This window comes from Leiobunum rupestre, chromosome 5 (genome assembly GCF_980474605.1).
Source record: "Leiobunum rupestre chromosome 5, qqLeiRupe1.1.hap1, whole genome shotgun sequence".
NCBI lineage: Eukaryota > Metazoa > Arthropoda > Arachnida > Opiliones > Sclerosomatidae > Leiobunum > Leiobunum rupestre.
In genome coordinates, this window is record NC_143388.1 from 38,754,675 (window position 1) to 38,768,269 (window position 13,595).

Sequence of the window (13,595 nt, forward strand, 5' to 3'; positions counted from 1 at the left end):
TCAACAGGTGAAAAAAGTTCTTAATTTATGTAGGCCGATTTATGTAGGTTTTACAATCCTTGAGCTGAGCAAACTGCTTATCTACGATTTCCATTATGATTATGTTAGAGTTAAATACGGGAATCGTGCTCGTCTTCTTTTTACAGACACAGATTCACTTACATATGATTTCCAAACAGAGGATATTTACGCAGATTTCGGGGAGGATTCAAATCGATTTGATTTCTCGAACTACCCACCAGATCATTTTTTATATAACGATAAAAATAAAAAAGTGTTAGGTAAAATGAAAGATGAACTTGACGGAACTCCGATTGAGGAGTTTGTTGGTTTAAGACCAAAAGTTTATAGTATTCTCTCTGAAAAGGGGGAAAAGAAAACATTGAAGGGAATTTCAAAACGTGTAGTAAAAAGATATATACGCCACTTAGATTATCGCGTGTGCTTATTCGACAAAAAGATATCGGTGAATTCGATGAAGCGGATAGTGAGTGATAAACACAATGTTTACACAGTAGCGCAAAATAAGATATCCCTCAATCCCTGTGATAATAAGAGATACATTTTATTTGACGGTGTTCAAACATTATCTTATGGACATTGTTGGATAGATGTTATTGAGGAGAGATGTGGTAAAAAATAAATAATTACTTAATTTGTTATTTCAAATAGGAAATAAAATTTGCAAAAATATTTTTATTACAAATTTATTGAGTATTTCTTATACATGAATTCAGCTATCATACAGTCGTTAACTTTTTTATTTTTAGTGAATCTTTGTAATATTTTAAACATTTTAATTCCCTTACATAGATTAATAGCGAAATATACACAATACCCCCCACACGTTACACTAGTATTCCCCTGCAATTGGTATGAATTATAGGTTACAGTTAAACTGTTTCTTTCTATAAAGTAGTTAAATTTAAACAAGTCTGGACTGTTTCCGAAGCTTTCAAAAAATGTAGTATTGAGTTTCCTTGATATGTATATTGCGCACCTTAAATTAAAGATTGTTAACATGTTTTTTCTTTAATTATATATATATTACACCTATAACACAGCACCAGTGTATTCCTCCACCTTCTGAAGTATCAGTGTTTACAATGAACAGGGAAGGAAAGGTTTTGACAATCTTGGGAAGTTTATCGGCTGGGTCTAACATCTAAAACCTTTTGTTCGGCAAATATATGAACCGAAAACCGTTTGGTTTCAGAACCTGTGAAAACCCACGAAGTTTCAGCTTCGTTATTGAAATAAGCTTCAATGGCATCTTTCTTTGTCCATAGCTCTTGCAGTTCCGCTTCTGTTAGTTTGATACCCTTTGTTAAATCTAATAGACCGCAGTGGATGGTTTCATCTGCATAAACGATTAACCCTTTGTCAGCAGACACAGGAAATGAACAATTCCTATAAAATAAATACATTAAGACAAAGTTAAGAATTATCACTGAGTATTCCTACTTACATTTTAAGGTTCCTCGGAGTCACTTCCAATACAATTCAGATGGTGAACTTTCTAAATATGGTCTTACTATTATACGGTTTTCCCTTTTTATACTCTGAAATTATTTATCTTCGATATCTTAGGTAAATGTTAATTTTTCTGAATCTCTGAGAGAAAATTAAGTAACAGTCTTCGATCTCCATTGTTGGACTAGATCTTTAGAGTTGTTACGTGGAGCCGTGTTTCGTTTATTCCACAAATTGACAGATGATTGTCTCTCCCGACGCGTCTTATATATCAGTATTATCTCGTAGTAAATACACACGCGCGATATCAAGTTCTTATCTTATAAACTTATCTCTATAGTCTCGAACTATCACCCAGCTCTATCGAAATTTAACTCTCAACCATTCCTGATTTAGAACTCTCATCCATCAAACAATTCGAATGTAAATTTAACGTACACCTCCGCCATTCCTGATTTAGAACTCTCATCCAGCAAACAATTCGAATGTAAATTTAACGTACACCTCCGCCATTCCTGATTTAGAACTCTCATCCAGCAAACAATTCGAATGTAAATTTAACCTACACCTCCGCCATTCCTGATTTAGAACTCTCATCCGGCAAAACTCTATGCAAATTTAACATTATGGAGATTTAACACACACCTCGGACCACACCTCCACCACGCTAAGTAAAAATCCCATCCAGCAAAAATGGTATTGAAATTTAACATACACCTCAGCCTCCTGATTCAGAAATCTCATCCAGCAAAATCCTATGGAGATTTAACACACACCTCGGACCACACCTCCACCACGCGAAGTAAAAATCTCATTCCTCCCCTACTTAGTTGGGAGATCGATACTCTACATCTTAAGATCCTGAGTTTTGGCAGGTGGTTAGAGTGATTGTTTTTCAAACGAAGGAAATTAGCCCGCGATTGCTTCGCGTAACTTATAGCATCTCCCAACCAAACGTTTTCGGCCTTCGTACAACACCGCGAATAACGCGAAGAAATCGATTTTTTTTTGTTCGGAAGTAAGGAGACCTGAAGCGAACCATGAACCTTTACATCTTTAGTCTCACGTTTTCTTAATTGAACAATTTCGGATAACGAACGGGGTCGTGAATAACGGGAAACATATAGGGTTTGTAGCTTTATTTCGAATTGCAAAGATGCGTTTGCTGAGATCGTATTGTGTACCCCATCGCCATCAGAATGCATAACGTAATATCCTTCACGGCACCGAGATTGCAGAGGCGTGCTAATTTTTGAGTTAGTTTAAATAATTTGAAAATGGTTTGTCAAGTGGTATTGCGCTGAAAGGGCGCGTAACTTGAATTTAACGTGGCGAATACTAGCGCCAACGTGAGTTCAACTCCTGCAGGAACGGTGATGTCGAAAATGGTGTAGAGTTCGTAGGCTTCATCGCCGACCATATGTTAAAGTAGGGATTTGGACATCAGGCCTTGACTGTGATTTTTTTATTAATGTTATAGCACACAATATAAAAAAACCAATATTTCACTGTATATCACATGTGACCCTTCCTAACTAAGCGCATTGCTTATATTAAGGAGACAGAAGTACATTAGTTATTAACAAAAAAAATAATTTCTTTAGGAAAACTAAACCAAGATAACGGTCCGTTAGACATAAAACCCCGGGGAGATTTTTAAAGTGCCAAAAAAACGGAAAAAATAATTTGTCACCGGATAAGAGTTGTAAAAAATTGTGGTTGATATTTGGTTGCAATTTTAAATTTAATTTTATTTTCATTATTAAGACTTCGGCTTGAAAAGGAGCAACGGCTCGAAAGCTTGCCGTGATTGTAAATACAAATAAACCTTTTTAATCAGTCATGAAGTATCGTGTCTCTTTTATTCAATCCAACTATACTATTTTTAAATGTTTTTTATATTTTATATTTTTTATTTTTTAAGGAGAGAGAGAAGTGCCATCTGGGGTCTTTTAAATTTTACAATTAAAACAGGGGGATATTTTAAATTCTACAAATACAATAAAAATTTATTAACCTTATACAATTTTAATTTCTAACTTAGAAATTAAAATTGTATAAGGTTAATAAATTATTATTGTATTTGTAGAATTTAAAATATCCCCCTGTTTTAATTGTAAAATTTAAAAGACCCCAGATGGCACTTCTCTCTCTCCTTAAAAAATAAAAAATATAAAATATAAAAAAAAAATTAAAAATAGTATAGTTGGATGTATAGAGTAAAGGATTTTTTTTAAACGATCAGCTTCGCTGTAACAAAGGTTGAGATATTTTTGTATAAAATGACGGAGGACTCACCAGGACAGTGTAGTCCCTGAGGATGTTTTGCTAAGCGAAACGAAACTAGTAGGACCCATCGTAAATATCATCAATTGTTTTATTAAATATGCAAATATAACGAAGTCGTTTTTATTCCTCATAATCATCAACGCATATTGCACTTGCAACATCTTAAGCGTTTGTCATTATAAAATTACGTCTGCCTTCCATTTCTAATATATTCTTAGACGTTCCCTTTGCAATTTTGGTGCGTGATCGCTTACAACCACCAAATAAACCGGCTTTCCTACTCAGTCGTCGGCTTGCAAAACATCCATCAAAAAGGCAACCGTTGATTTCAATACTTCTCCGGCCCACAAAACGCCCGTTAAAAAGGCAGCCGCCCCTCCAGCAAAGTAACTATTTTTCCCGTTAATGAGTTTATAAAATATGGAATTTTTTTATTAAATAACGTAATTCTAAAAGGAGAAACCTTTCGGACGATCTGGAGTTTAACGTCGACAGTGACGACGAATTCGACAAATTGGCCAGTTTGATACCGTTCACTTTAATGTCTGGGGAAACTGTGATGAAATTATGGAGAGGAGTAGTTGAGGTGGAGGAAACTGGCAGTGGTGGTATACCAATTGAAGTTTTATAAGTTGAAATAAGGGTGTAAATAAATGTGTAATCCAATCGTAGAATAAAAATAAAAAATTCGAAATGGTTTTATGTAGTCTTTACCTATCTACCCCTTTTCTCTAGCATCCCCTCGGAGCGCGAACGGACAAAATTTCCACCAGCTCGCGCTCTGTCTCTCTTCTGCTAACGCCTCTGACACCCCGTCTAGCGCCCTTACCATCCCCCTCCACTTCTCTACAAAACGTTTCCGTACAACTCGCTTCTATCCCCGTCTAGCGCCCCCCTACCCTCTCGCTCTTACTCTCTCTCGCTCTCTCTCGCTCGCAACCCGTGGCTCATACCATTCCTCTTTCTCTTGCGCCCCCCCCCCCCTCCTTTGAAACTTAATAACGGACGGACAAAACTTTCCCATAGAACTCGCTGCTAAGAGAGCTACGCTCAATAAGCTAGATTTATTCCATCGCAAATGGTGAATTATATTTGTCGGTTCAAAATTTTAACTAATTTGAATGAGTTTAAATTATCTGGGCTATCAAAAATTATATTTACATTTGAAATGGCAACAGGGAAACAACTAATTTCAGCCAATAACGAAAAATCTATCGATTGTGTAATAGTCGTCAGCTCTAAAGGACAACAATACCTTTTATAAATTAACATAGTATTAAATGGAAATTAATATGTTAATTTTGAAAAATTGTAATTTGCGTTAACGAATAACTGAAAATAATATCCTTGTCGTAAAATGAATGTTTAATTAAAATAAAAAAATAAAACGTAATCAGCTTTTTAAATTCTTCCAATTTTAATGTATCACAATCCAATTTTATTTAAGCAGTTAATTTCGTATGAATTCTTAAATGCTGAAATTGCATGCTAACCTTCCAAAGGTGGTTATTAACAAAACTTCCCTTAAATTTTCGTAAGAATTCTTGGGACATTTTTTCCCAACGTTTAAACTCAAAAAAGCTCCTTCAAACCCCGTGGAATTTTCTTAAGATTTCTTAATAATGTTTTTGTAAGGGGAATTTGTACCTTTAAATTGAAATTATTGTTTATTTAAGATTTTCTATTTCCATATTTGCACAAGACAGATCTCAATTGGCTCTTGAGAGTTTCGGTAATATCTTTTCCAGTTCTTGATTTTCTTTCGTTAGTCGAACATTCTCTTCGGTCAGCGTCCCCAAACCATTTACCATACCAATAAGCATTCCAATATTTTACTAGAACCTGAGTTACGCAAATGAATGAAAGGAATTAAACCTGAAAAATAATTAAAATCAATTCGGATTGCAATTTAATAATATTTCATTTAATTATTAAATTACTTTAATTTAACTACAACAAACTTCTCACAGAACGAAAAACGAAAAAAAATTGATTGAAATAAAAAAGAAGTACGAATTTACAAAAAGGGCCAATTTTAATACTTCCTACTTGGTAGTACATGACCCAAAAATTACCAAATCCCGTGACCACCGATCTTTTTCATAATCACCTTTTTCGAATAGAACCTGAGTTTAAATTTATCGTCGTCATGTTTTTTTAATTTACAATTTAGTATCGGCGTACAGCCTATTTTAATTAAATAAAGTTTTATTCTTATCTCCCTTCCCAAAGCCACGGTTATTTTGCAGTCGATAACTGGTCGGGTTCGTAACCCTGGTAAATGCTAATTTAATAAACTAACAAGAACTAAAATAACTGTTAATCACTTGAACAAAGAATTATTCCTAAATATTCAACGAGTTATAATGTATAACAATATTTGCGGGGCTTGCGAATTTTCCTTTATCTTCGAGTCGCTTCTCAAAATTTAGGTCCATTTATGGAATGTGTGCGAACTCGCGAACTATATTACTGTTACTACATAATTTAGTTTGTTATTATTCTCGCACTGTTCTCAAAAATATATAAATGGTCAATGATATACCAAATAATTAAACTAAAGGCAGTAGTTACGATTATGATTGTGAAAATACTAATTTCACTCACTGAATTTCGAATATTGAATCGATTCTGACGTAAAGATGAATTTGCTATAGGCGCTTAAATAAAACATCTTCCCAGAAATTGCCAAGAATTCCGACAGCCAGGACTAATGAGTTACTATGTTACTATTAATATAGTGCTTGTTGAAATATTAGAAAGCTGGAAACTTTTCTCGAACATAACATCGGTTTTTTGCTAAGCCTTAACATGCCAAAAAAGTTACCTGGTTAAAAGGAAACACTTGTTGCATACCGTACTGCAAAAGTAATACGTTTAGTTCTAAAGGAATTAGTTTTCTTTTTCCGAAAGATAATTTTATACGAAATGAATTAACTCTGCCTCCATGAGAAGCCTTAAAATTGCCCGCTAATATAAAAATATTCCGTATAATTTTAATTATATATAACATAAGAGGATGATAATAATAATAATATTATCTTCTTATATTTAGTTTTAGTAACATTATATATTTTACCTTAAAATATATTATCGAAAATTAACATAAGTCGACGCATTTCTTATCTGACGCAAAATTCTCATGAGGGCAAAAACGCGTCTCCAATTGGCTTAAATATGACTTTTTGGCTAGCCATTCTAACCGTTTAACCGACCGACCGGAAATAGTTCCTTCCCAGATGAATTTGGAGAGGGGAGTAAAAACGGAGTATCTTTTATTGAAGTGTCCATTGAGTCGTTTTGTCGTGCCATGGTCGAGTAATGATGGAACATATACCTTCTCTGCTAGCGCTATAACCTCTTAAAGGTTGAAGTAGCTAACGGGATTAATTATATAGTCAATAATGATAAGAGTAGAACTGAAACCTTCTTCCAGGTGGTAAATTGTTTAAAATTATTTTTTTGCGAAGTTTAAATAAATTTTGGAAACTATTGATTTAAATCATAGAATGAAATGTTTTAAACTTTTTGGGAAATAAAGGTTTCATTTAAAATTTTATGAGATTTTGGACAATCTCGTTAAAATATTTATCATAGTTTTCTATTTTTTTGCGCTATAGCAGATTTTCCTATTTTTTGGCTTTATCCATATAATCTACTTCAAGCGCTTTTGATAATTTTCTCTGCGTCCTTGTAACTGGCCTGTATGAGTGTTGCTCGTGCGTGTACGTTGGGTAGTACTGTTACAACCATACGCCTCACTTATTTTGAAGCTGCGTGTACATCGGAAACTTGTTAATCGCTTTTCTCGTTTGCTCCCTTAATGCACGTCGCTGTGAATACGATAAGAACATATTACTAATTAAAATCTTTATCAGAGTAAATCAAACCATTTTTCGGGCCACACGTCCCAAGTATAAAATATTTTTCTTCATTTCAATTTTGGACAGAAGCAATTGAATATCCGAATTTATGTGAGTAAAATAAATATATTAACTTGCATTCAACTAAACTAACCATTTAAGTAATGGTTAAGTTTAATAAAATTTAATTTCATTCGGCATTTTAACAAACGTTTTGAAAAAAGGGTCAGTGGTATCCTTATATCCTTTTGGGTGGTTAACGTCCCTCTCCAATTTATAATTAACCCAATTCCAAGATTGAGCAGGAGAAGAATTATATTCTTTTTCGAAATTAAAACAAGGAAAAGCATAACAAACTTGAATTATCCTCTTCATGGAAAGATTTGTCAAAATCATCCCCAAAATGAAAAATCCTAAAGACCCCAGTGTAAGAGTACGCGTATAAATGACACTATTTGGTGTAAGACACATGTAGGTTAGCGCTAATCCTAAATGTTTATGATCCTTAGTCGGTAACTAATAAGGAACGGTGATATCGAGAACAGTTCCCTCTCGATTGTTTTAAAAGACACCCATTTTTGCAAGTCTATTGTCTCAGGATTTCCCCGTTCTGAGCGTAGAAATTAGAACGTCAAATAGAGACTTGACCGATATATAATCTCGAGGGTACTTAAAGAGCCGAAATTATTATTTTTTAATTCTACCCGAATTTCGAGTGGCCTCTTCTCGTGATAGAAATCCTACCAATAAAATTCTGGAGACTAGCACGTTAATTTTCGGAATTTGAAACGATTCTCGATCCATTTTGGGATTCACCGTTTATTTATAAATTTGTAAATTAAAAAGATGCTAAAGCTTAGTGGGAAAATGTGTGCTTCTTTTGCATAGCTTAATACTTCAACAAATCTACGAGGGCGATATAATGTCATGATCAACGTTATAGGTTTTAGCGCGCATGATAAAACATTTTAAAATATTAACATAAATATAAATTGCAAAATTTTCTGGTTTTCATTTAAGTTTATAATACCCAAATTTCTGCCCAGTTTCATTTGGTTTTTTCCCCAGACAGTGGGCGTATTTTTGTTTTGTATTTTGCGGTGTTACAGACACATCTACCGTTTTTAAAAATTCCCATAAAACTTATCCTCTTATGTTTTTTAAAAAGCACCAGACTCTAGGTTATTTCAAGTCCCTAAATATAGCAGTTTATTTCTCGGTTTCTATGTTAGAACAATTCTGGATCCATGATGCCTTGCAGACGTTAAGATAAGCTTATTTGACACTGCTAACATCGTTTTCGAAATTTCCGTTTTAGCCTTCTACATCGTTTTATTTAAACTTCTTGATAATATGGTGGAAAGAAAGCTAGAGGTATCAAGCAAATAAATGTTATGTTTTGATATGGTACGATGAAACTAGGAGACAACTACTCCTTTGACCCTAAGAACAAAGTTTTAAATATTCAAAGAGAGGCAGTTTAAACTGGACTGATGAGGGTCAATATACGGTTGGAGAAACCGTTTCTGCGTTCAAAAATTTCCCACTCTGTGCTTTTATATTTTCGTGTAGGTCACTTCTTTGTGCACTTCCAAATTTTCAATTCAAATCCATTCTTCCCGTAAACGTAAAATACTTAAAACCATAAACCATACAATGATTGCATCGAGAAAATTTGCAAAATTTTTATCAGCACCTTATTAACAATGAGAAACCAATTAATTAATTCGGATACAGTACTTCTGCATTTTTAAATATTCTAAATTAATTATTTCATTCTCAAAGAATACTTTTTTAAAGAATTCGCTTCTTAATTGGCACCACACAAACAGATTTGAAAAGACAAATACTTATAAAAACCTGTTATTAAGGTTGTTTTTCGTTTACACTTACTCATTATTGCTGAAGGTTAGATTTTCCAGGCAGAAAATCTATGGATAGAGGCATAGTGTCCTCAAAATTTGTCGCACTAAACTAAAGCCCTCTAAGGCGGGTTTTCACCAGGGCTAATCGCAGCGACGGCTAATATAGACGTAAACAAATTGTATTAAGTACAATGTAATATTTAATCGTTGACGCTCACCTTCGTAACGTATTAGCGTAAGTGTAAACCATCCGTTCAATATTTCCAAACGCGACTTTTCGTAGTGGATAATACTCTGATCGCGTGTCGCTCGACATTGCTTAAAAAAACGCTATACGTATAATTGGTGTTTTACTTCTATCAAGCACCGTTTCCGTTAACTAACAGTGCTTGTTCCTCTTTTGCGAGAGCGCCGAGAGTACGAGATTCTAACGAGAGTCTAAATCTGGGTCGTATAATATGAAAATGTAGTCTTCGTTCTTTATAAAGGTTATTCCGCGTAAATTAAGCTAGCGTATAATTAGTCTAATTCTGAATTTTAATTTTATTTTTCTCCAAAATACAGTAACTTAACAAATTCAAAGATATTAAGACTAGCCTCGTTTTAATATTAGTTTCGAAGATTTTTTAAATTCTGGGTAATTTTCAATTTAGAATCAGATTTTTACACCAATGCAATTTCATACTTTTGACATAAATAAAGTGTTCACACGAAATTCGTGGTCCAAATTTAGATAACCTTATGATGAGTCGAAATAAATAAGTTATTGGTGGGTTTCCAAATTTTGACTAGTACTAAACTATCAATTTTTTTTTAATTTTATATTCTGGGTCGCACAGGCTAATTTTTCTCTAGTTGAACTGACATAGAATGACCTTGTCGAATGCACTCTCAGCAACATGCCGTATTTGTAGAGTAATTCTCAAAAAAATATCTCTACCCGAAGGCGAGTAAGACACAGCGCGCTTCGATCCATTCTTTTTCAGTTAATTCGTATCTAAATAGCATTTTTTGAAAATGGAAAATAAAAGCTGTTAAGTGCTTAAAAGTGTTGAATCTGTGATAAATTATATTAATAACGAATCTTTAATGCGCTATACGTATCAATAACTGTATATAACTAAAGTATAACTGAACAGATTTTAGGTTATTATCAGGTAAATAAAATTAAGCAAACCCATCCATTAATCTTACACCATTCTCATAGCAACATAATTTAAATATCAAAAACAATTCTTTGGAAAAATTTGAAAACACCAAACGCCAGGGAAATTGATCAAAAATTTATATTTATCGTTACATTCGCAGGGTAATTCCTTAAAAACATATGTAAAAATAAATCACCGTTATTATTTGACTTTAAATAATAATAATTGCAAGTACTTCCTTAAACCCACGATCATTCAGTTTATTAGGAACGTTTTCCAGAGAGATTTCCGTTTTCCAGCCGTTAAAATGACGTAAAACCTTGGATCAATAATAGTTTAAAAAACAAGAAGCACCTTTTTCTGAAACATTGATTTGATTTGTTTCTGTCACGGGGGTTTATTTATACGGAAATTTGAAACAGATTACATGTAGCTCAAAGATACATTGGCCTTGGACTTACAATTTTTTACTTATTTCATTTAATAGACAACATTCAATTCTTGCATAGTTAAGTAGTAAGGGGACACGTATGGTTGAACTTGACTGGTTAACAAGAGGTCACAGACTTTTCAGTTTACAGAATATCCCCGATGAGTTAGATTCTAATTTGGAACAAATTTTAACCACCCCGTACAATAGCTTCATAAATCTTACTACAACAATCTAAGAAAAAAGAGTATAACCAAAACCACCTTGTACATATAATAATAATAATTTCACAAACACCCGGTATTTTATCATAGCAAACACTCTATGTATTAAAACCGAAGAGTTACTTTATCACACTCACGACGTCCGTATTACACTATCTAATCCAACCGATTCATTAAAAACAATATTTCTATCACCTTGAGCATTAACTTAATATGCGTATTAAGAAAAATTCCCGAAGAAGCGCTACCTAACCTACATTCTGTCTCTTAAGCTTATTAGCGCACTCAGCATTAATAACCTATGATTAACTTTACCACTAATAAAACCCGTAACGACGCTATTTCAAAAACCATAATAATAATTTCTACTACCTTGGCCATTACAAAAATACCTTTTGACCTCTCCGAGGGGACATAGTCCCTTAGAAAGGGTATTACAATCACCGTGTCTGTCTGTCTGTGGGTCTGTCTGGACTGCGAACGCGCTCGCATTTTCGGAGCAAAGTGTAATCGCTGCGTACGCAGTTTCTTAGAATTAGGGAAAAGGTTTTTCCAAAAGCTCCCTCTTTGTCATTGGGTGTATTAAAATTTTCAATTGCGAATTGTGATTGTACGTAAAGAATCTTCCACGTTTGAAACGGACCGAGTGCTGAGGGTTACGGTAAACGTATCAACGTACAAATGGCAGGGTTTCCAACAATTGTTCCCGGTGCACGTCATTGTATCATTTTACGATCGCATCGGGCGGGTTTTGAACCCGGGCCCTCCTGCATGACAGGCGAGTGTTCTACCACAAAACCATCAATAAACGTTACGATTAATTGAAAATTCTTACATTTTCTTACGTTTGAAATTTTAAAGGTCAAATCTTGTTTAGCGCAGTCAGCAGAGATAAGAGGGTTAAAGGGTAGAGCCCGTGAGTAGTCCACTTAGTAAGTTTTTTGTCTATCGGTAATTTTGAACCGTTAGAAGTCATTTATGAATACAACGCGCTTTTTTCGTTTTTCTTACTTTACTTGTAACTTCTTAATTTATTTTACGTGTTTTCTTATCGGCTTTAAATGTGTTATACATATTCATTAATGTGGTTACGTTGGTTTTATATTTGGAAATATGCGCTGTTGTTTAGCCTTCACTATTTAGTTAAGGTTTTTTGTGTGCGTTATAAGCCGGGAATTGTTAACGGTAAGGTGTTTTTGGTTTTTTCTATTACTAATTTCATTACCGTGGGTATATGGATTGACATTTTCTTGATTTATAAGTATTTAATTACCTTGTTGTTTGATTGGGTTATTATTATATATTTTTATTGCATATTTCTGTTAATACAATGTTTAATACTGTGGGTATTTTGATTGACTTTTTCTTGATTTCTAAGTATTTTAATTAACTTGTTACTTAGTTGGGTTATTATTATATATTTTTCTTGTTTGTTGATAATGTGGGGGATAATTCAAGTCTACGATTTTTTATTTGCAATGATTTTTATCGGCTTCGTTGGGTTGTCGTCATGAGCCCACGCAGTTTTTATTAGTGCTTTAACTTATAGTTTTGGTTTTCGCTTTATCTTTTGTGTTTTCCATATAAATTTTATTGTTTAAGACCTATAATACAATGGGTTGGTTTTTATCTATAAAGACTATAAAATAGTTTCTTGCACGTATATTTCACATTTATTGAGCGTTCTAATAATTTTAAATTTTGTATTTTCTATTTCTCAATTTGTTGCTATGGTAATTTAATAAATTTTTAGGTCTAAGGTGGTTTTTTGTTCAATTGATATCGGAAATTTGTTGCAAAAATATTTGTTATATATTTATTATAATTAAAATAAAAAATAATCTAATGGTTGGGATAACATTTTTTTGGAGGATGGTTTTGATGGCGAAATATCATAGAGCACCGTGTCCAGTAGTTAATATATATATATATATATATATATATATATATATATATATATTGGTAAGCTTGGCAACTTGTTATATTAGCAAACTAAGAATTTGTTTGGCCAAAGAAAAATTAATGCATTGTTAACAAGAGCGTTAACTAACCACTTTCTTAGAGCAAGAGTCAAGCAAGTCTGAGAACCCCTATTTGAGGAAAACCAGTTTTAAGTTCGAAATCTAGCATAATAACAATGATAATCTAATAATGTAAATTGGAGTAATATGACGCGAAATTTAATTGCTATTAAAATTAAATATAAACATGTAGTTCTTACGTGAATTGTAAGGTCCCGCTACAAACGTAGTAAGAAGGATCATGGCATAACTAAAAATTTATATTACATCTAAATAGAAGTT